This window comes from Pseudophryne corroboree, chromosome 6, assembly GCF_028390025.1.
Source record: "Pseudophryne corroboree isolate aPseCor3 chromosome 6, aPseCor3.hap2, whole genome shotgun sequence".
Classification (NCBI taxonomy): domain Eukaryota; kingdom Metazoa; phylum Chordata; class Amphibia; order Anura; family Myobatrachidae; genus Pseudophryne; species Pseudophryne corroboree.
The window spans coordinates 638,059,260-638,082,931 of record NC_086449.1 but is presented as its reverse complement, the minus strand read 5'-3'; positions in this window follow the sequence as shown (position 1 = coordinate 638,082,931).

Genomic DNA, 23,672 nt, shown 5'->3' with positions numbered 1-23,672 from the left:
TTCACCTGTAAAATGGGTACCCCTGTCACTTTCAATTATTCTAGGGATACCATATCTACACACAAATTCCTGCACAATTATCTTTGCAGTGAACGTAGCAGTATTTGTGGCAGCAGGGAACGCTTCTACCCAGTTGGAAAATACATCAATACAAACTAACACATATTTTAAATTCCTACACGGTGGTAACTGTATAAAGTCGATTTGTATAACCTGAAAAGGTCCATCTGTAGGAGGGATATGGGATGGCTCTGTTGGTATTGTCTTTCCAATATTCTTCCTCAAGCAAGTAAAGCATGTCATTGCTCTCTTACCTGCATGAGAAGAGAATCCTGGCGCACACCAGTAGGCTCTTACCAGCTTGCACATACCCTCTTTGCCCAAATGAGTCAGACCGTGTGACGCCTCAGCTAGGCTTGGAAGATATGCTCTGGGGGCCACCGGCTTACCTTGTCCACCTGTCCACAGTCCTGAGGATTCCTGGCCATACCCCATTGCCCTCCAGGCTGCCTTTTCCTGTATGGAACACAAATTTTGCATTTCGATTAATTGTTGTGTGTTGATCGTGTTAAATGTCATCAGTGATTTGATGTTCATTTGTATGGGGGTGCTTGCTGCTGATTTAGCAGCTTCATCTGCACGGCTGTTACCAAGTGAAATTGGGTCTTGGTTGTAAGTGTGTGCTTTGCACTTGATAACAGACGCTCTGTCTGGTTCCTGTATTGCTGTCAAAAGCCTTCTGATGTGGGACGCATGTGCTACAGGTGTGCCAGCTGCCGTCATGAAATTTCTGAGGCACCATAGGGCCCCGAAATCATGCACCACTCCAAAGGCGTACCTTGAGTCTGTGTATATATTAGCTGACTTACCCTTGGCCATTTCACACGCTCTGGTTAGGGCGACCAACTCAGCAACTTGTGCTGAGTGCGGTGGGCCCAGGGTTTCAGCTTCTATAATACCTTCGTCATCTACAACTGCATATCCAGTGCACAAGTCTCCCGATTCTGTCTGTCTGTGGCAACTACCGTCAGTGTAGAAGGTAAAGTCTACTCCTTCCAGTGGGTTGTCACTGATGTCAGGTCTCGCTGTGAAAGTCTGATTCAGGTATTCCATACAATCATGCATATCAGTGTCTGTACTAAATCCTCCTTCACCAACATTCTCATCCTCCACCCTTTGTGCCTGTCCTGCACACTTGGCAAGTAAGTTGCAGGATTTAGTGAGCTACATCTCTTAATGGTGATGTTTACCGGGGCCATCAGTGATAATTCCCACTTTGTAAACCGAGCAGATGAGACATGTCTGGTTTGGGCTAAGTTTAGTAAGGCTGATACTGCATGAGGTGTATGAATGGTCAGGTCATGTCCTAACACTACGTCCTCGCTTTTACTTATTAGCAAATCTATCATGCAATACTTCGCAAGCAAGTGGGGAGAGACCGTGCTACAGTGTCCAACTGGGCACTGTAGTAAGCTACCGGTCTGCTGGCATCACCATGTCTCTGAGTTAAAATGCCTGCCGCACACCCTGCACTTTCTGTACCGTACAATTCAAAGGGCTTCTCATAATCTGGCATACCTAATGCAGGTGCCTATGATATGCACTGTTTGAGTCTCTCAAATGCCAGTTCGGACTCATCTGTGTGCGAGATCCATTCTGGTTTGTTCGAAGAGACCATTTCTTGCAAAGGTAAAGCCAGTATAGAGAACCCTGGAATCCAGTTTCGACAGTACCCACACATTCCAAGGAAAGTGCGGATCTGTTGCTGCGTTTGTGGCAGTCATGTCGCGAATCGCCTGTATTCTATCAGCAGTGAGTTATCTCAGTCCTTGAGTCAAGCAATGTCCCAAATATTTGACCCTGGTCCGGCACAACTGCAACTTATCCTCTGAAACCTTGTGTCCCATTTGGGAAAGATGAAACAGAAGCTGTTTCGTGTCTTTCAAGGACGATTTGAGTGAGTCAGAACACAACAAAAAGTCATCAACATACTGTATTAGTACTGATCCACTCTCAGGTTGGAAGGATTGTAAACAGTCATGCAAAGCCTGTGAGAAAATACTTGGGCTGTCAATGAAACCTTGGGGTAGACGAGTCCAGGTGTACTGTACTCCCCTGTATGTAAAGGCAAAAAGGTACTGGCTGTCAGGGTGAAGAGGGACAGAAAAGAAAGCAGAACAGAGGTCAATGACAGTGAAGAATTTTGCAGTAGAGGGAATTTGCATGAGGATGACAGCTGGATTGGGCACTACGGGGAATTGGCTCTCAACTATCTTGTTTATCCCCCTTAGATCCTGCACTAGCCTGTAACCCCTCCCCCCACTCTTTTTCACAGGGAAGATGGGACTATTGGCGGTGCTGGACGTCCTAACTAGGATGCCCTGCTGTAGTAGCCGCTCTATGACAGGGTACACTCCTAACTCTATCTCTGGCTTCAGAGGATACTGAGGGATTTTTGGAGCTATCCTACCATCTTTTACTTGTACTACTACTGGAGCTACATTCGCCATCAATCCAGTGTCTTGTCCATCTTTGGTCCAAAGGGAACCCGGTATTTGTGAGATCATTTCCTCTACCTTTGATGGACACTCGTCTATAACAGTAGAATGCGACATTAGCCTTTGACGGGTGTCTAATATATCTTGCACTTCTTGAGCGTGGTTCTCAGGTATATCCAAGAAGAAACCCTCAGGAGTACAGTATATGACACCGCATTTTACAAAATAAATCTCTGCCGAGTAGATTAGTCGGAGCCGATGCAGCCAGCAGAAAAGAATGTTTGGTTTGCAAGGGCCCTATCGTAATCTCTGCAGGTCTACTCAAAGGGTATTGTTGCACCGTTCCTGTTACTCCCATTGCCGAAATCATTTTTCCCATGGTCTTTATACCTGACGTGGAATTCAACACTGACCTGGCCTCCCCTATATCTACAAGAAATGGTAATGGTACACCAGCTACATCAAGGTTCGCTTCCAAGGCTAGCAATCAATTTCACTGGCTGCAGACTACAGGTGTGGCCCAACCCCTATTGTGTATGGGTACTCTCTCGCAGTGCATTGGCAGCTACAATATGTGAGGGGGGTTTCTGAGAATTTTTGGAGGTCTGCCAATCTCTCCTTGGTGGGTACCTCCTTGTTTCCCCTCTATGTGGCTCATAATCTCTTCTATATGGTCCCTGATCCCAATTATGTGAGTTGTAGTGTGGTTCATATTCTGGTCTAGGGGGTCGGTATATGTTATGTGTACGTTTATTCCTACAGTCCCTTGCAAAATGTCCTTCCTTTTTACAATAGAAGCATATTATTGACCGTGATTTACCATCAGGGGTCTGGAGTTTTGGCTGATGTGGTTTTGTTGTAAGAGCATTTATACTTACTGTCATCAGCTTATCCCCCTGAGACTCCCTGTGTTTACTGATGTTCCGGTCGTGCTCGATAGCGGATTCTCTCAATGCAGCCACCGATATACCTCTCCAGTTAGGTAGAGAGGTTTGTACCCTTGTTCTTAATGCCTCCTTTAACCCGTCCATTAATACAGTAACAGCTACCTCCCTGTGATGCGCATTATCTTTAATGTCCTCGATCCCAGTGTATCTAGACATTTCCTGCAGTGCCCGATGGAAATATTCGGATGCCGTTTCACCTTCCTTTTGTCTTATGGAGAAAATTTTATTCCATTTGACAACAGTAGGGAAATATAGTCCTAATTGCAGATTGATTTGCCGTACATTCTCCTGATTGTATTCATCAGTGAGAGGTACTTCTGCATAGAGATGAGCGGGTTCGGTTTCTCTGAATCCGAACCCGCCCGAACTTCATGTTTTTTTACACGGGTCCGAGCGACTCGGATCTTCCCGCCTTGCTCGGTTAACCCGAGCGCGCCCGAACGTCATCATCACGCTGTCGGATTCTCGCGAGGCTCGGATTCTATCGCGAGACTCGGATTCTATATAAGGAGCCGCGCGTCGCGGCCATTTTCACACATGCATTGAGATTGATAGGGAGAGGACGTGGCTGGCGTCCTCTCCGTTTAGAAATTAAAATAGATAGGAGAGTGAGAGTGAGACACTTCATTTACTTACTGGAGCTTAGGAGGAGTTATACTAGTGACTGATGACCAGTGACCTGACCACCAGTGCAGTTTTATAATTTATTATTATTTAATAATCCGTTCTGTTCTTGTTCTCTGCCTGAAAAAAACGATACACAGTGACTCAGTCACACTCACATACCATATCTGTGCTCAGCCCAGTGTGCTGCATCATCTATGTATAATATCTGACTGTGCTCACACAGCTTAATTGTGGGGGAGACTCGGGAGCAGTTATAGGTTATAGCAGGAGCCAGGAGTACATATTAAACAGTGCACACTTTTGCTGCCAGAGTGCCACTGCCAGTGTGACTGACCACTGACCACTGTGACCAGTGACCTGACCACACTGACCACCAGTATAGTATATATATTGTGATTGAATGTCTGCCTGAAAAAGTACACTCGTCGTGTGACTTGTGTGGTGTTTTTTTATTCTATGAAAATTAAAAAACTCATTCTGCTGACAGACAGTGTCCAGCAGGTCCGTCATTATATAATATATACCTGTCCGGCTGCAGTAGTGATATATATATATTTTTTATATCATTATTTATCATCCAGTCTATACTAGCAGCAGACACAGTACGGTAGTTCACGGCTGTAGCTACCTCTGTGTCGGCACTCGGCAGTCCATCCATAATTGTATACCACCTACCCGTGGTTTTTTTTTTCTTTCTTCTTTATACATACTACATCTCATTATCATCCAGTCTATATTAGCAGCAGACACAGTACAGTACGGTAGTCCACGGCTGTAGCTATCTCTGTGTCGGCACTCGGCAGTCCATCCATAATTGTATACCACCTACCCGTGGTTTTTTTTTTCTTTCTTCTTTATAAATACTACATCTCATTATCAACCAGTCTATATTAGCAGCAGACACAGTACAGTACGGTAGTCCACGGCTGTAGCTACCTCTGTGTCGGCACTCGGCAGTCCATCCATAATTGTATACCACCTACCCGTGGTTTTTTTTTTCTTTCTTCTTTATACATACTACATCTCATTATCAACCAGTCTATATTAGCAGCAGACACAGTACGGTAGTTCACGGCTGTAGCTACCTCTGTGTCGGCACTCGGCAGTCCATCCATAATTGTATACCACCTACCCGTGGTTTTTTTTTCTTTCTTCTTTATACATACATACTACATCTCATTATCATCCAGTCTATATTAGCAGCAGACACAGTACAGTACGGTAGTCCACGGCTGTAGCTACCTCTGTGTCGGCACTCGGCAGTCCATCCATAATTGTATACCACCTACCCGTGGTTTTTTTTTCTTTCTTCTTTATACATACTACATCTCATTATCATCCAGTCTATATTAGCAGCAGACACAGTACAGTACGGTAGTCCACGGCTGTAGCTACCTCTGTGTCGGCACTCGGCAGTCCATCCATAATTGTATACCACCTACCCGTGGTTTTTTTTTCTTTCTTCTTTATACATACTACATCTCATTATCAACCAGTCTATATTAGCAGCAGACACAGTACAGTACGGTAGTCCACGGCTGTAGCTACCTCTGTGTCGGCACTCGGCAGTCCATCCATAATTGTATACCAACTACCCGTGGTTTTTTTTTTTTCTTCTTTATACATACTACATCTCATTATCAACCAGTCTATATTAGCAGCAGACACAGTACGGTAGTTCACGGCTGTAGCTACCTCTGTGTCGGCACTCGGCAGTCCATCCATAATTGTATACCACCTACCCGTGGTTTTTTTTTTCTTTCTTCTTTATACATACTACATCTCATTATCATCCAGTCTATATTAGCAGCAGACACAGTACAGTACGGTAGTCCACGGCTGTAGCTACCTCTGTGTCGGCACTCGGCAGTCCATCCATAATTGTATACTAGTATCCATCCATCTCCATTGTTTACCTGAGGTGCCTTTTAGTTGTGCCTATTAAAATATGGAGAACAAAAATGTTGAGGTTCCAAAATTAGGGAAAGATCAAGATCCACTTCCACCTCGTGCTGAAGCTGCTGCCACTAGTCATGGCCGAGACGATGAAATGCCAGCAACGTCGTCTGCCAAGGCCGATGCCCAATGTCATAGTACAGAGCATGTCAAATCCAAAACACCAAATATCAGTAAAAAAAGGACTCCAAAACCTAAAATAAAATTGTCGGAGGAGAAGCGTAAACTTGCCAATATGCCATTTACCACACGGAGTGGCAAGGAACGGCTGAGGCCCTGGCCTATGTTCATGGCTAGTGGTTCAGCTTCACATGAGGATGGAAGCACTCAGCCTCTCGCTAGAAAACTGAAAAGACTCAAGCTGGCAAAAGCACCGCAAAGAACTGTGCGTTCTTCGAAATCCCAAATCCACAAGGAGAGTCCAATTGTGTCGGTTGCGATGCCTGACCTTCCCAACACTGGACGTGAAGAGCATGCGCCTTCCACCATTTGCACGCCCCCTGCAAGTGCTGGAAGGAGCACCCGCAGTCCAGTTCCTGATAGTCAGATTGAAGATGTCAGTGTTGAAGTACACCAGGATGAGGAGGATATGGGTGTTGCTGGCGCTGGGGAGGAAATTGACCAGGAGGATTCTGATGGTGAGGTGGTTTGTTTAAGTCAGGCACCCGGGGAGACACCTGTTGTCCGTGGGAGGAATATGGCCGTTGACATGCCTGGTGAAAATACCAAAAAAATCAGCTCTTCAGTGTGGAGGTATTTCAACAGAAAAGCGGACAACAGGTGTCAAGCCGTGTGTTGCCTTTGTCAAGCTGTAATAAGTAGGGGTAAGGACGTTAACCACCTCGGAACATCCTCCCTTATACGTCACCTGCAGCGCATTCATAATAAGTCAGTGACAAGTTCAAAAACTTTGGGCGACAGCGGAAGCAGTCCACTGACCAGTAAATCCCTTCCTCTTGTAACCAAGCTCACGCAAACCACCCCACCAACTCCCTCAGTGTCAATTTCCTCCTTCCCCAGGAATGCCAATAGTCCTGCAGGCCATGTCACTGGCAATTCTGACGAGTCCTTTCCTGCCTGGGATTCCTCCGATGCATCCTTGCGTGTAACGCCTACTGCTGCTGGCGCTGCTGTTGTTGCTGCTGGGAGTCGATGGTCATCCCAGAGGGGAAGTCGTAAGCCCACTTGTACTACTTCCAGTAAGCAATTGACTGTCCAACAGTCCTTTGCGAGGAAGATGAAATATCACAGCAGTCATCCTGCTGCAAAGCGGATAACTGAGGCCTTGACAACTATGTTGGTGTTAGACGTGCGTCCGGTATCCGCCGTTAGTTCACAGGGAACTAGACAATTTATTGAGGCAGTGTGCCCCCGTTACCAAATACCATCTAGGTTCCACTTCTCTAGGCAGGCGATACCGAGAATGTACACGGACGTCAGAAAAAGACTCACCAGTGTCCTAAAAAATGCAGTTGTACCCAATGTCCACTTAACCACGGACATGTGGACAAGTGGAGCAGGGCAGGGTCAGGACTATATGACTGTGACAGCCCACTGGGTAGATGTATGGACTCCCGCCGCAAGAACAGCAGCGGCGGCACCAGTAGCAGCATCTCGCAAACGCCAACTCTTTCCTAGGCAGGCTACGCTTTGTATCACCGCTTTCCAGAATACGCACACAGCTGAAAACCTCTTACGGCAACTGAGGAAGATCATCGCGGAATGGCTTACCCCAATTGGACTCTCCTGTGGATTTGTGGCATCGGACAACGCCAGCAATATTGTGTGTGCATTAAATATGGGCAAATTCCAGCACGTCCCATGTTTTGCACATACCTTGAATTTGGTGGTGCAGAATTTTTTTAAAAAACGACAGGGGCGTGCAAGAGATGCTGTCGGTGGCCAGAAGAATTGCGGGACACTTTCGGCGTACAGGCACCACGTACAGAAGACTGGAGCACCACCAAAAACTACTGAACCTGCCCTGCCATCATCTGAAGCAAGAAGTGGTAACGAGGTGGAATTCAACCCTCTATATGCTTCAGAGGTTGGAGGAGCAGCAAAAGGCCATTCAAGCCTATACAATTGAGCACGATATAGGAGGTGGAATGCACCTGTCTCAAGTGCAGTGGAGAATGATTTCAACGTTGTGCAAGGTTCTGATGCCCTTTGAACTTGCCACACGTGAAGTCAGTTCAGACACTGCCAGCCTGAGTCAGGTCATTCCCCTCATCAGGCTTTTGCAGAAGAAGCTGGAGACATTGAAGGAGGAGCTAACACGGAGCGATTCCGCTAGGCATGTGGGACTTGTGGATGGAGCCCTTAATTCGCTTAACAAGGATTCACGGGTGGTCAATCTGTTGAAATCAGAGCACTACATTTTGGCCACCATGCTCGATCCTAGATTTAAAGCCTACCTTGGATCTCTCTTTCCGGCAGACACAAGTCTGCTGGGGTTGAAAGACCTGCTGGTGACAAAATTGTCAAGTCAAGCGGAACGCGACCTGTCAACATCTCCTCCTTCACATTCTCCCGCAACTGGGGGTGCGAGGAAAAGGCTCAGAATTCCGAGCCCACCCGCTGGCGGTGATGCAGGGCAGTCTGGAGCGACTGCTGATGCTGACATCTGGTCCGGACTGAAGGACCTGACAACGATTACGGACATGTCGTCTACTGTCACTGCATATGATTCTCTCAACATTGAAAGAATGGTGGAGGATTATATGAGTGACCGCATCCAAGTAGGCACGTCACACAGTCCGTACTTATACTGGCAGGAAAAAGAGGCAATTTGGAGGCCCTTGCACAAACTGTCTTTATTCTACCTAAGTTGCCCTCCCACAAGTGTGTACTCCGAAAGAGTGTTTAGTGCCACCGCTCACCTTGTCAGCAATCGGCGTACGAGGTTACATCCAGAAAATGTGGAGAAGATGATGTTCATTAAAATGAATTATAATCAATTCCTCCGCGGAGACATTGACCAGCAGCAATTGCCTCCACAAAGTACACAGGGAGCTGAGATGGTGGATTCCAGTGGGGACGAATTGATAATCTGTGAGGAGGGGGATGTACACGGTGATATATCGGAGGATGATGATGAGGTGGACATCTTGCCTCTGTAGAGCCAGTTTGTGCAAGGAGAGATTAATTGCTTCTTTTTTGGTGGGGGTCCAAACCAACCCGTCATATCAGTCACAGTCGTGTGGCAGACCCTGTCACTGAAATGATGGGTTGGTTAAAGTGTGCATGTCCTGTTTATACAACATAAGGGTGGGTGGGAGGGCCCAAGGACAATTCCATCTTGCACCTCTTTTTTCTTTAATTTTTCTTTGCGTCATGTGCTGTTTGGGGAGGGTTTTTTGGAAGGGACATCCTGCGTGACACTGCAGTGACACTCCTAGATGGGCCCGGTGTTTGTGTCGGCCACTAGGGTCGCTTATCTTACTCACACAGCTACCTCATTGTGCCTCTTTTTTTCTTTGCGTCATGTGCTGTTTGGGGAGGGTTTTTTGGAAGGGACATCCTGCGTGACACTGCAGTGACACTCCTAGATGGGCCCGGTGTTTGTGTCGGCCACTAGGGTCGCTTATCTTACTCACACAGCTACCTCATTGCGCCTCTTTTTTTCTTTGCGTCATGTGCTGTTTGGGGAGGGTTTTTTGGAAGGGACATCCTGCGTGACACTGCAGTGACACTCCTAGATGGGCCCGGTGTTTGTGTCGGCCACTAGAGTCCCTTATCTTACTCACACAGCTACCTCATTGCGCCTCTTTTTTTCTTTGCGTCATGTGCTGTTTGGGGAGGGTTTTTTGGAAGGGACATCCTGCGTGACACTGCAGTGCCACTCCTAGATGGGCCCGGTGTTTGTGTCGGCCACTAGGGTCGCTTATCTTACTCACACAGCTACCTCATTGCGCCTCTTTTTTTCTTTGCGTCATGTGCTGTTTGGGGAGGGTTTTTTGGAAGGGACATCCTGCGTGACACTGCAGTGCCACTCCTAGATGGGCCCGGTGTTTGTGTCGGCCACTAGGGTCGCTTATCTTACTCACACAGCTACCTCATTGCGCCTCTTTTTTTCTTTGCGTCATGTGCTGTTTGGGGAGGGTTTTTTGGAAGGGACATCCTGCGTGACACTGCAGTGCCACTCCTAGATGGGCCCGGTGTTTGTGTCGGCCACTAGGGTCGCTTATCTTACTCACACAGCTACCTCATTGCGCCTCTTATTTTCTTTGCGTCATGTGCTGTTTGGGGAGGGTTTTTTGGAAGGGACATCCTGCGTGACACTGCAGTGACACTCCTAGATGGGCCCGGTGTTTGTGTCGGCCACTAGGGTCGCTTATCTTACTCACACAGCTACCTCATTGCGCCTCTTTTTTTCTTTGCGTCATGTGCTGTTTGGGGAGGGTTTTTTGGAAGGGACATCCTGCGTGACACTGCAGTGACACTCCTAGATGGGCCCGGTGTTTGTGTCGGCCACTAGGGTCGCTTATCTTACTCACACAGCTACCTCATTGCGCCTCTTTTTTTCTTTGCGTCATGTGCTGTTTGGGGAGGGTTTTTTGGAAGGGACATCCTGCGTGACACTGCAGTGACACTCCTAGATGGGCCCGGTGTTTGTGTCGGCCACTAGGGTCGCTTATCTTACTCACACAGCTACCTCATTGCGCCTCTTTTTTTCTTTGCGTCATGTGCTGTTTGGGGAGGGTTTTTTGGAAGGGACATCCTGCGTGACACTGCAGTGCCACTCCTAGATGGGCCCGGTGTTTGTGTCGGCCACTAGGGTCGCTTATCTTACTCACACAGCTACCTCATTGCGCCTCTTTTTTTCTTTGCGTCATGTGCTGTTTGGGGAGGGTTTTTTGGAAGGGACATCCTGCGTGACACTGCAGTGACACTCCTAGATGGGCCCGGTGTTTGTGTCGGCCACTAGGGTCGCTTATCTTACTCACACAGCTACCTCATTGCGCCTCTTTTTTTCTTTGCGTCATGTGCTGTTTGGGGAGGGTTTTTTGGAAGGGACATCCTGCGTGACACTGCAGTGACACTCCTAGATGGGCCCAGTGTTTGTGTCGGCCACTAGGGTCGCTCATCTTACTCACACAGCAACCTCATTGCGCCTCTTTTTTTCTTTGCGTCATGTGCTGTTTGGGGAGGGTTTTTTGGAAGGGACATCCTGCGTGACACTGCAGTGCCACTCCTAGATGGGCCAGGTGTTTGTGTCGGCCACAAGGGTCGCTTAGCTTAGTCATCCAGCGACCTCGGTGCAAATTTTAGGACTAAAAATAATATTGTGAGGTGTGAGGTATTCAGAATAGACTGAAAATGAGTGGAAATGATGGTTTTTGAGGTTAATAATACTTTGGGATCAAAATGACCCCCAAATTCTATGATCTAAGCTGTTTTTTAGGTTTTTTGGAAAAAAACACCCGAATCCAAAACACACCCGAATCCGACAAAAAAAATTTGGTTAGGTTTTGCCAAAACGCGGTCGAACCCAAAACACGGCCGCGGAACCGAACCCAAAACCAAACCACAAAACCCGAAAAATTTCCGGCGCTCATCTCTACTTCTGCATCTAACTTACTGTCTGCTATAAATTTCGTGATGTCAATATTTGAAGGTAAACACACTCTTAACACTGTTCGCCAATCTTTATTTGTAGGCTCATGGGCGTTACCTAACTCTTTGATGAATCTCTGGCATCCGACTAGATCTTTCCTGGGATCGGGAAATTCAGACATAATTGACCTTAACTCTGCCCGGGACCAGGGACAATGCATGGCAATGTTCCTGATGGGAGTTACTCCCTGATTTTCAGTTTTCCCGTTGGGGACAGCAATTACCCTGACAGGATTTAATTCAATTACATCCTTCTGGTTTGATTCTACAATGTGGGGAGCTATAGTTTCTGCATAATGTATGGTACCATACTTACCTGTGGACACGACCTCACTTATCCCTCCGCTAGTGGGCCTTGCTACAACTCTTGATGGTTGGGCCGTGCCCACTTGAGTATCTTGTATGGTGGCTGCTAGAGAGAGTGCTGATATCGTGCTGGGATCATCTTCCTGCTCACAATCCTGAGGAAAATTTAAAATGGGATACAGCTGGCAAGGGTTAGCGTTAGTACATTTATCAATCACATTCCTATCCTGTACCAATGCACCATTGCTTGTAGCCACTTTCTCCCCAACAATATATGGTGGTGGTGGTGTGGTCGCCATTGTTTTCCCGCTAGGTTTGGAACCTGCTGCGCGAGCTAATTCCCTTTGCACATCCCCCTCTTGCTGCCATACATTTAAACAATCTGTATGTCTAATCCTTTGTTTTCTGGATTTTATCAGACATATCCTTATCCTTAAGTTCTGCAATACCTCCGGTTCAAAGCTGCCCACCTTAGGGAATGGTACCCTATCTTTGTCAGTCATACGTAACCATTCATTGCAAAAAGCCTCCGTGTGTGAACCATACTTTTCACACATAATAAACCTTGCTGACCCTCTCGGTCGCAATTCTGACCTTTTCGGCCCCTCTTCTTCAGCCTGAACCCTAGCTACTAAACGCCCACTGCTTGTGCAATTGGATCCCATCGCTGACTTTTTGCCAATAAACGCAATCCCCAATGCACACCGCAGATAGACGGTGAAAGACACCTAGCGCTTTCACTCGCTCCTTCTCCGCTGAGTACCACGACTCACTCCAATAGTGACCACCGCGTACCCAGTGAGGCCCTATATAGTTTCTATTTACTGGAAGTGTTAGGAGTGACTTGCCTTTTCCAGTAAATATCTGCCGCTGGAGATTTTCCTGAGAGAGACCAGTGAAAACTCCCTATACACTTATACACAAATCACGCTTGCGTATGCTCTATACAGCGCTAATGATACCGCGATTTTACACAAAAAGCTCGTAAAAGGAGTATCAAGTTGAGCTATATATCGCACCCACAAACGCGCGGTCCAATCGCCCAGCGTATAGGTACTTGTTACCTATCTGCCGTACAACCACGGGTCGATGTACAAACTGCGACCCTCAGCTCGGAGCATAACAAAAAACCTTTTTACTTCAATACTACACAATGCACAATTCCCTATTACGCTCCTCTGCAAATCTGCTCACGATTTGTGTATTTCAATCTATATTAACGTGAGTCAGCCGCCTCATGCCACCAAGCCTCCACTCACTTGGTGTACAACGGGACCCGATTTCCGGGGTACAAATCCACTCTATCTTACGTTCGCTCACTCAAATATACTTTGGTTTTTCTGTACAGAAAATTTTAATTCATTCAGATAGGCAGCTTTACCCCAGAGGCAATACAGTTTAAACAAAAGTTTTATACTAATCTGCTTTAGAAACCGAGTAGTTTTGTGTTATTGTAGCATGGCTACTGTCCCACCTTTGAACTAAACGACACTATTGTGTAATTTGTACTTATCGCCCGCACTTCTTATGCACTTTGCGTAAACATGCGACCGTGCGTGTCTTTGTACGCTGCTTGCGCATTCCTGTACTTTGTCCGAACCACGTGTACAAAACCATGCGTCTGCAGTAAAACAAATCCCACAACTTCTATAAATGTGAGCAATGCTAACTATAATCGCTCACTTAACACAACACCCAGTTTTTTCTGTATAAACCTTTACAACCAGGCCAGACTGAGTTTGTGTCTTTACACTTACTTCCTTAAACACTTATTTTATTTTAAACTATTTAGCAACAAATATCTCCGGTTTCACACAGATCTAAATGAAATTAGCAATCTGAGTTTTATGGCAACAATGTGAGAGGGTATGCAAAGTATGGGTGCCTTTTGTGTACGCTATTTGGAGCCCCCCAAAAAATTCACAGATTTTTAAATAGCTTTTTTCCTGTTGTATTACGGGTTATACCAGCACCTCTGCAAACCATACAGAGCAGACGTCATCTAATCAGCACACAAGTAGGGTTTTCAGTGCATCCATCGACCACGAAAAGGTTACGTAGGATACATTCTGTCCACCCTTTTGCTGATAGATTAAGTCTGCTATGACCTGTTAGGCTGTGAGTATGTGGAAATCGGACAATGCCCCCAATTGTAAACGCTGATTTACATACAGGACTAAAAGCAACACTTTAAAAAGACATTTCATACACTTTAAATGAAGCCGCTGCGGCCGCTATACTTAATCCACAATCTACGTATTTATTACACCATTAGCATACAGAGTCCCGTACCGTGTACGGACTTTGCATACAAATGCAGCGCTGGCTGTACAAAGTACACACAGCGCGTACACACCCAAAGTTACACAGTGAACCCTTAACAGATATGCATGCGATAGTAATACACTTTAAACCTTAGCAGGGAAAGGAAAACACGACACCAGATTTGTATTTAAACTGCAGGGTTCCGACACCACAGCATATTATTACTGAAAGGGGGTTACAATCACAAAGCAATACAATACAAAAGAATAATGGCTACAGTCAATGGTACATACTTGTTTGAATTTTGCCGCGCTACCCAGTCTGGTCCTCGGTCATCTAGATAGATAACTTTGTGTGTCTTGAGAGAGAGAGAGAGAGAGAGAGAGAAAGAGAGAGACCAGGCCTGCAGCTAGCTCCTTTTATACAATCTTCCAAAACTTAACACAATGTAATTTCTTTGTCCATTGGACACAGGGATTGTCATTTACAGTACAGGAGAGGTCATAGGTTGGTTTGAATAGGTGGGCGATGTCTGTTCAAGATGCACTTGTGGGTGGTCTCCTCTGGGTTCCCGCCGCATATCTAATGTACAGTAAATACAGTTTATATCTATATTCTGCTCCTGCACATAACTATTTGCAGGAACGTGCGATCTTCTGCAAACCAACACTGGAATATTACCCTTAAAATACCCTACAGCTGGATACCAAACACTACCTTATAACCTTGTTCTGTCCCCTCCTATCCTGTAAAGGTGAATCCCTTTGTTCTGATACCATTTAAACTATTGTAACTTGCTGGTGTGATGCAGGGAGACTATGTGTACATTGTGCACTATTTGGATTAAATATGTAATGTGTTTTGATAGCTTTTCCATGCGTCCACAAACCCTACCGTAAATACTCATACCACGCGCTAATGCGCAGGACCACGGGAGCGACCATACGCAAATTGCGAATATGCTCACGCACGTCAGAACAAGTACACGCACGGAGGCCTTCTATGTGTAGTTTGTACGTGATGTGTGTACTGCAATATTTTTCGACTTCGACAGCTTATAAGTGTTCAAATTAACTGAATACGGACATTTGGAACAGATGACATACTATTGAATAGACAGGACATTTAGGACAGAGGACGCAATCGGTTCTAATATAGACACTTGTCATATACATGTGCCATATACCATTTGACTTCAACACCGCTCCTTGGTATTTTCCTTTATTAGTGAAGGCGCGTCCATATGCGGGTCCACATTAATGTGATTACAGGGAACCCGTACACAGGATGGTCTTCCACTGTTTGATTGACTATCTGATTGAGGAACATACAACTAGATCCCGAATAGGGAATCAGTAATGTTAACACACATATGCTGGTACTCCTATTAGACTGTCCACGGATATTATATACATATAGAGCTATGGGTCAACTGGTAGGGAACTGAATCAGATAGTTTCCATAATAGACATAGGCTCATTTGTACACAGTGACCTTATGACCAACCAATAACAGGATGCCAGAAATTGGTATATCGTGCCTAATAAATAATTCTCAATTGTATCCTATGTGTCGCAGTAATGTCTATAGACTAATAACTAACATCTAGTATTTCACACTGTTTATGCACCTATGAAACAGCGCATACATTTAAATCAATATTAAGTTCTCTTGGATAGAAGTATTATCCATTGAGCCAGTATTCAAAAGCTCTGATATTCATATATTATATAGATACTTATGAGCACATAACCATATATATTTTTTATATTTTTTGTAATTACAACCGCAGAAATGTTCATTTGAACAACATATATGGCAGAGTCAGACACCGGACACCAGCAGTGAAAGGTGAACTAACAACATATCTGACCCTGTAAAAACGAGGCATTACAGGATCATTTCCCAAATATACCATTAACCTGACACTAAAAGAGAGAGGTTGAATCATCATTTATTGAACAGTTGATACTAGTAACCTGACACTATAAGTGAGAGGTTCAGCTAATATACATCTAATATTGAACACTGGTGCGATGTTGGGAAGTAATTATAGGATCCTTTGATATAAGTCCAGTACGTCTGACACTATATGTGAGAGATGGATGGTCATTATATCTGCCAATATTAGAAACCTGACACTATAAGTGAGAGGTCAGATACTGGCTGCTGTGCTCAAGCAGGCATCATATAATATACAACAGTGGAATTAATTAATATACATCTAATATCTAGTGATAGTATTTGACACTAAAAGTGAGACATTAAATATAGGATACTGTGCTCAAGAAGATAGCATACATTAAATTACAGTGATCGATAACTATAAAGACATCACGGATTGGTATACTTAAAATTAAATATAACAGATATAAAACCTATCCGCTGGAGGGTGGCTGTGTGAACTGACCACAATATACTGTGCAACACACGGGATTATTGCATTACATTTTTAAGACACACAATTGTATCCTTAACCCAAGGAGTCTGGGCATAATGCCAAATGCTTTTTAGAAGCACCTAAGTAACAGCTTCAACTCAATTGTATCAATACCAATAGAGATTGTAACTTAATATCAAGCAACTGTTACTTACATTAAGACAGAGACGCAGTTAGGACAGACACTAAACAGATGCTCAGGTTTTTTTTTTTTCAAAATATATTTTATTGAGGTCCAGAAAACACAACAATCAATGTCAAAGAAAAACACAGTACCCATTCTAAGACATAGACCAAGAAGGTCCAAGACCTACAAGTTATGTGGACAACGGGATCTAAAACAAAACCTAATTTTTTTTCCTTTTCTAGTGCAATGTAGAAGAACTGTAGATGACAGTGTTATATAAGTCTTGGAAAAGCCTAATCACAGAGCTATCTATCACCAATTTGATACAGAAACAAAAATACAAACAGTACAAGCTATATAACATACTAATACGTTCTCCCCGGTGGGGAACGAGTAACTAGAAGTAAAACAAAACCCAAAAACAAAAAACAACAATACCTGCCAGGGCGAGGGGACCGCCGACCCATCCATGGAGACATCAACAGAGCGAGAGAAGATATGTAGACAACGGAGAGTCATAGAGAGGGTGTATAAGGAAGGAATAAAGATGGCTAAGGGAGGTGGCAGCAAGAAACGTAGCATTAGAGAGAGGAAAACCAGAGGAGCATAGAATTGGGGAGGGTCACATGGTTACGGGAGAGAAATGGGAGGGCCATCAGTTAAGAGTTGATGTCCATACCACGTGGTGCATTGAAAACTTTGTTTAACAGCCAATTTTGTCAGGTGGGCAATCTGTTAATAAATCGTCCCCAACATTTGAACAGTGCAGGAGTTAGTAATTCTTTATTTAGTGACGTTTTCAGCCAGTCCATTGTGAATAGGAAGAAGAGTCTAGAGGTAGCCAGTGGCAATGTGGGAGGGGTGTCGGAGATCCATTGCTGGAGAATGGCTTTCCTGCTTACTGCTGAGAGAATCACTATCAATTTTGTATCCTGGGGGGAAAGGCCAGGTTGATCCAGGATATGACCAAAGAGAGCCCAAGGGGCAGTGCATTGGAAGTGTAGACCTAACTCGGAGGCACCATATATCCGTAGTTCAGCCCAAAACGCCTAAATGTGAGGACAGTGCCAATAGCAATGCATAAGATCGGCGACTTGCGCAGAGCATTTCAGGCATTTTGCCGAGTCAGATAAACCCATCAAATGACTCCTCTTCGGGGAGATATAGGCTCTATGTAATATCTTGTAGGACATTTCCTGGTACAAGCTAGCTGGAATAAGTTTAAGGGAGGCTGTGAAACTGTCCATTATGGCTTCTGGAGACATGGAAGGAATGTGAGAAGACCATGTCTGTACTTGGGGCAGATCAGTAGTGGGGATATGTTCTACACGAATGCGGGCATATAGAGATGAGATGGAGCATGTCCCGGAGTGCAGAAGCGTGTCTAGACTGTTAACAAAGTCAGATGAACTGAGATGGGAGAGGACTGAATGTACATAGTGTGAAGCCTGAAAGAAGTAGAATCCGTGGTTAGGGTTAATGTCATATTTGGCCAGTGCTTCAGTAAAAGTGAGTGTTTTTTTCCTAGAGTCGAGGAAGTCACCGACTCGTGTGAGACCAGCATTATGCCAAGTATTGAAAGGATATGAGGCCAGACCCTCCAGTTACCAAGGAGAGGAAGAAATAGGGAGTAGGTGTGCTGCAATTTTAAAGATCTTCTGGATAATCTCCATGCCACTGCAGTGGAAGTTAAGAGTATACTGTCTAGATAATTAGCCAGTAAGTCAGATTTGGATGCATGTAGGACAAAGCTAAGAGACAAAGGGGTGCAGAATTGAGAGTCAATCAGCGAATCGGTGAAGACTGATGTACTATTGAGCCAATCCACTACGAAACAAAGAAGACAGGCTCTGTTGTACTGCTCTATGTCCAGCAGATTCAGCCCCCCATTTTGCACCGTCTGAGATCATTTAAAGAGGCTTATTCTGGGTCTTTTACTGGCCCAGATGAATTTTGAAATAGATGAGTTAAGGAGAGATAGGTCAGATTTAGAGAGCAGGACAGGTACCATCTGAAGGACATAGAGCAATTTGGGGAAGCTAGCCATCTTCACCAGATTACAACGACCTATAAGGTTAAGAGACAATTTTTGCCATAGTGCCAATTCAGTTTGGATTTTAGCGAGGATGGGGTGTATGTTGTCAGAGTAAAGACGAGCAGGGTCTGAGGGAAGAAGGACTCCAAGATACGTAATATGAGCGGGGGCCCACCGAAACGGAAAAGGAGTGTCCCATCCTGTAGTAATCTGGGGGAAAATAGACAATGCCTCTGATTTATCAAAATTAATCAGGAACCCTGCAAAGGAGGAAAAACGAGAGATAGCGTTCTGCAACGCCATGACGGATTGTCTTGGGTTGGAGGTGAGAAGAAGGATGTCATCTGCGAATGCCATCAAACAGAGAGGTTAAGGATGTAACGTATAAAGGGTTCTAGCGCTAGGTTCAATAGGAGGGGGGAAAGAGGGCAACCCTGTCTGGTCCCTCTTTTGAGGATAAAGGGAGATTAGGAAATGTTATTGACTATCACCTGCACAGTAGGGGCATCATAAAGGGAGTCAACAAGGCCACGAAAGTTATCACCAAATTTTTGGTGTGATAAAACTCTTGCGAAGTGAGGCCAGGCAATCTTATCGAAAAAGCCTTTTCCGCGTCAAGGTTTATTAAGATATTATCCACGAGATTATGAGAACGTGAGTACATTATGGCCGCCAAGGCGGTCCTAATGCCCTGCACAGATTGTCTATGTCTAATGAAGCCCAGCTGCGCAGGCGATATAATATGAGAGAGACAGAGCTGAAATCTATTAGCCATCAGTTTCGTAAGGATTTTAAAATCCTGATTAATGAGGGAAATTGGCCTGTAAGAGCCAGGTAGGGAAGGGTCCTTTCCAGGTTTCGCTATGTCTATAATCGTGGCCTCATTAAATCTAATTGGGGTTCGTTTGGAGGTAAGGATGTGGTTATAAAGAGACGTAAGGGTAGGGGCCAGCTCATCACGAAGCATTTTATAAAACTCTGCGCCAAAGCCATCAGGACCGGGGCTTTTGTTATTTGGTAGAGTCTTGATAACGTCTACAACTTCCTCGACTTTAACCGGACTCTCTAGAGATTCTCTCTCCTCCTAAATCAAAACGGGGAGAGCAACCTCCTCTAGAAAGGAGAGGTTGGCATCCAAGTCATCAGGACCCTTGGCGTACAGAGATTGATAAAATTCCCTAAATTTAGTACAAATGATTTCGGGGTCGGTAGTTAGTTTGCCCGAGCTGTTGATTGCGTTTACCCATGTGCGGGCTTTAGGACCTTTAATCAGATTGGCCAGCAGTTTGCCTGATTTATTGCCCCACCTATGGAGCCTGTTATGTTGATAGTCATAGGACAATTGAGCTCGTACCGTGAGGAAAGTGTCATAGACAAGTTTGGCTGAGAGATAAGCCTCTTTGTGGGTGGGGGTATCATGTTGGGTATACCTTCTGTATGCAGAGGTAAGCGTGGTACTTAAGGACTGTAATTGAGAAGAAAACTTCTTCCGTCTAGAATGAGTGTATGACATAATATGTCCTTGGAGGACGGCCTTAGCTGCTCCCCAGAAGACCGGTGAGTCTAGACTCTGATCATTGTTATCTAAAGTATAATTGAGCCAGGATTGCTTCATGTGAAGAAGGAAGTCAGTAGATTGGCGTAGATAGGCAGGGAAACGCCAACGGGGTGGACTGCGGGGGGACATTGCGAGTTGGATATGGAGAGATATAGGGGCATGGTCGGATATAATGATGTTGTCGATGGAGGTGTGGGTGACTTTGGAAAGGAGGTGAGTGGCTGCAAATATATAATCAGTTCGAGAGTGAGAAGAATGAGGGTGGGAATAGAAAGAAAAGTCTTTCTGAGTGGGATGGAGTATCCACCAGGGGTCCTAGAGGTCTAACTGGGAGCAGAAGGAAGATAGAAGTTGTGTGAGAGTCGTAGCGGTGGAGGCACTTACCCTGGATCTGTCCATGGATGGGTCGACCACCAAATTGAAGTCTCCACCGACAATTACATTTTGACTGCCCCAGGTGAAAAGAGTCATTAAAAGGTCTGCAAAGAAAGAATCGGGTGAGATGTTGGGTGCATAGAGGTTGAGAAGGGTATAAACAACATCATTGATACATATGTCTAATAACAAGAATCTACCCTCAGGGTCATAAAGCTTTCTCAAGATAGAATATTAGAGATTGGCGTGAAACAATATCGCAACCCCCCTAGACTTAGAATGGTATGGAGATGAGATACATTTCCCTATCCAAGGGGCTCGGAGGGTAGGTCTAGGATCGTCTAACCAGTGGGTCTCTTGGAGGAATATAATATGAGGAGACATGCGTTTCAGGTGAGTGATCACCTTTTTCCTCTTAACCGGGTGATTGAGGCCCTCAACATTCCATGAGACGATACGGAGCAACGTAGTGGTTGTATCTCCGTCTACATGAGGGTGTGGGTGGGTGTCAGTAGACATGTCAACCCACCCCTACCAGGAAAAAAAGTAGGAGAGGAATATGAAAAATGAAGCAGGGTCCCACCCCGTCCCAGCGAGCGGGGAGGGGATCCCCCAATGGGGGGAAGGGGCTCCAGCCCACGCAGGTAAACATAACAAAACATATAAACAATAACAAGAACATCAATAAACAACAATAAGTGTGGACTAGAATCACAATCACACTTCTTGTAAACATCATGTGAGGCCCGAGTGCAGACTCGAGCAGCGGTGAGCTACTAACAGGTAAAGTCATGTAGTAATCAAGTGTCAGGTATGGTGAAGTGTGATTTGGCCTCAGGATCTTCAAAGAAACGCGGCCGACCATCTTTGAAAACTCTGAGGCGGGCAGGGTAGAGTAGTGAAAACTTGATCTTCGCGTCAAAGAGATGCTTGCAGATGGGAGCAAACTCTCTACGTTTAGCGGCTACCAATGCAGAAAAGTCCTGGAAGACGAGGAGGCGTTCTCCATTGATAGAAAGGCCGCCAGCTTTGCGGTAGTGGTCGAGAAGTCTCGATTTGTCCGCATAGTTCAGAATTCGCATGATGACCGGGCGAGGACGTCCCGAAGAGTTTTTCCTTTCGGGTCCCATTCTATGGGCTCTCTCAACGACAAGAGGAGCTCCCTTCAGATCCATAGACAGTTGCTCCGGAATTCCTGATGAGAGAAGATCTAAGAGCTCTCGACCCTTCACCGATTCAGGGATGCCTATGACCCTTAGGTTGTTGCGCCTGCTGCGATTTTCGAGGTCATCATGCTTCTCCGATAGGTCAGAGACCTCTAGCTGTTTGGCATGCAGAGAACGTTGAGTTTACTCCAGATTATCTTCTAGGGTTGATATCCTTTGTTCAACTTCATCAAGGCGGGTAGAATGTTGACTCAGCAAAGTCAAAGAGGACTCAATGGCTTCTTTAATGCTCACTAACTTCTCATCTAAGAGCGGCGCTAAGACGGCTATCAGGTCTTTATGTTTCATCTTCGGTTGTTTAATAGGCGGTCATGATTTGCGGGATCGCTGGGATAACGAGCGTGTAGTCGAGTGGTCGGAGTCGGATGATTCGCCACAGGGGGTGTCGTCTTGAGAGTGCTGAATAGTGCCTGCGGACATCACGGGCAAAGGAATCAGGAACTTTTCCATGCAGGGAGATCTGAATAGAGATGAGGTAGCCAATAGCAGAGGATCAAAGTAGTAAAGGGTGTAGCAGGCCTCACATATTAAACAATTACTCTCAGTGTACTCTCATCATGGTTGCAGGGCACCAGGAGGAAGAGAGGTGTGAGGCGTAGGGGCCCCGTGGTAGAGGTGGATTCCAGGAGCCTGCAAAGGCAAGTGGGGAGTAGGACATGCGAGCCCTAGGCTGTCGGCATGTCATGGGTGGTTTTGTAAGGCCGTAAGCAGGGTGAGGCAGCGGTCCGGCCAGGGGGAGGTAGGGGAGAGTTCCTCACCGCACTGTGGAGTAACTGGCCAATCAGTGTGGCTCCCGTCTCCCTCCGTCCCAGTCTCTGTGCCGTCTTTGGCAGGAATAAGATGAAAATGGCCGCCTATCACCGTGAGCTGCGAGGGTGGGAGTGGGGGAATGGGGGATATAGATATAATCCTCCGGGTGGTGGGGGTATGATCTCTACTCGTGTACCCAGGGCCTTCCTGGGTGGGGAGAATGGAGGGGCACTGCTGGGTGGGCCGGGCGGGCCTGTCCGATTTCAGTGCAGGGCAGCCGAGAATCTGGCAGGTCGGTGGCCGAAATTGAGGGCCCCGGCTCCACTCAGCCTGTGTAATTAGTGGGCTGGCAATAACAGAGCAGGAGGCAGGAGTGTCCCAGCCGGGGTGATGGCAGCTGCGGGTCCCTGCTCCAATGAATGGTTATGGTAGGGAGGGCGACGTCTGCGGCCTCGGATGTGATGGTCTGCGGTTATGTCCTGGCAGTCTGTCACTACGGTGGTGGTGTAGCGGCCATCTGTTAGCAGGGTCCCCAACGTAGCTGCAACACCGGTTGCATGTTGATCCGGGTGTCCCCAGGTAGTAATGGGGAGAGACAGCAGGGGTGAAGGGCGTGCAGTGGAGATGGTCTGGCTCCAAGTCTCCAGCACCCTGCGGCAAAACGCCCCGCAGCTCCGAGAATGGAAAAAAAAAAGAAAAGATGGCCGCCGGGTCCCACCGTCGCGCCAGGGAGAGGAGACACCGCCCCCCAGACCACAGCCAACCGTCAGCCCGAGTGATCGCTGGGTCAACACATCCTCCCACAGGTGGCAAACGGTTCCTCGAGCATCAGGAGAGGTGAGCCAGGGTCGGGTGCCATTGTCTCGGCGCGCCCGGAAGTTCAGCGGATTTGTGGAGAAATCGAGGCCCCGGCGTGGGGACTGGAAGCGGACCGCAATCCGCG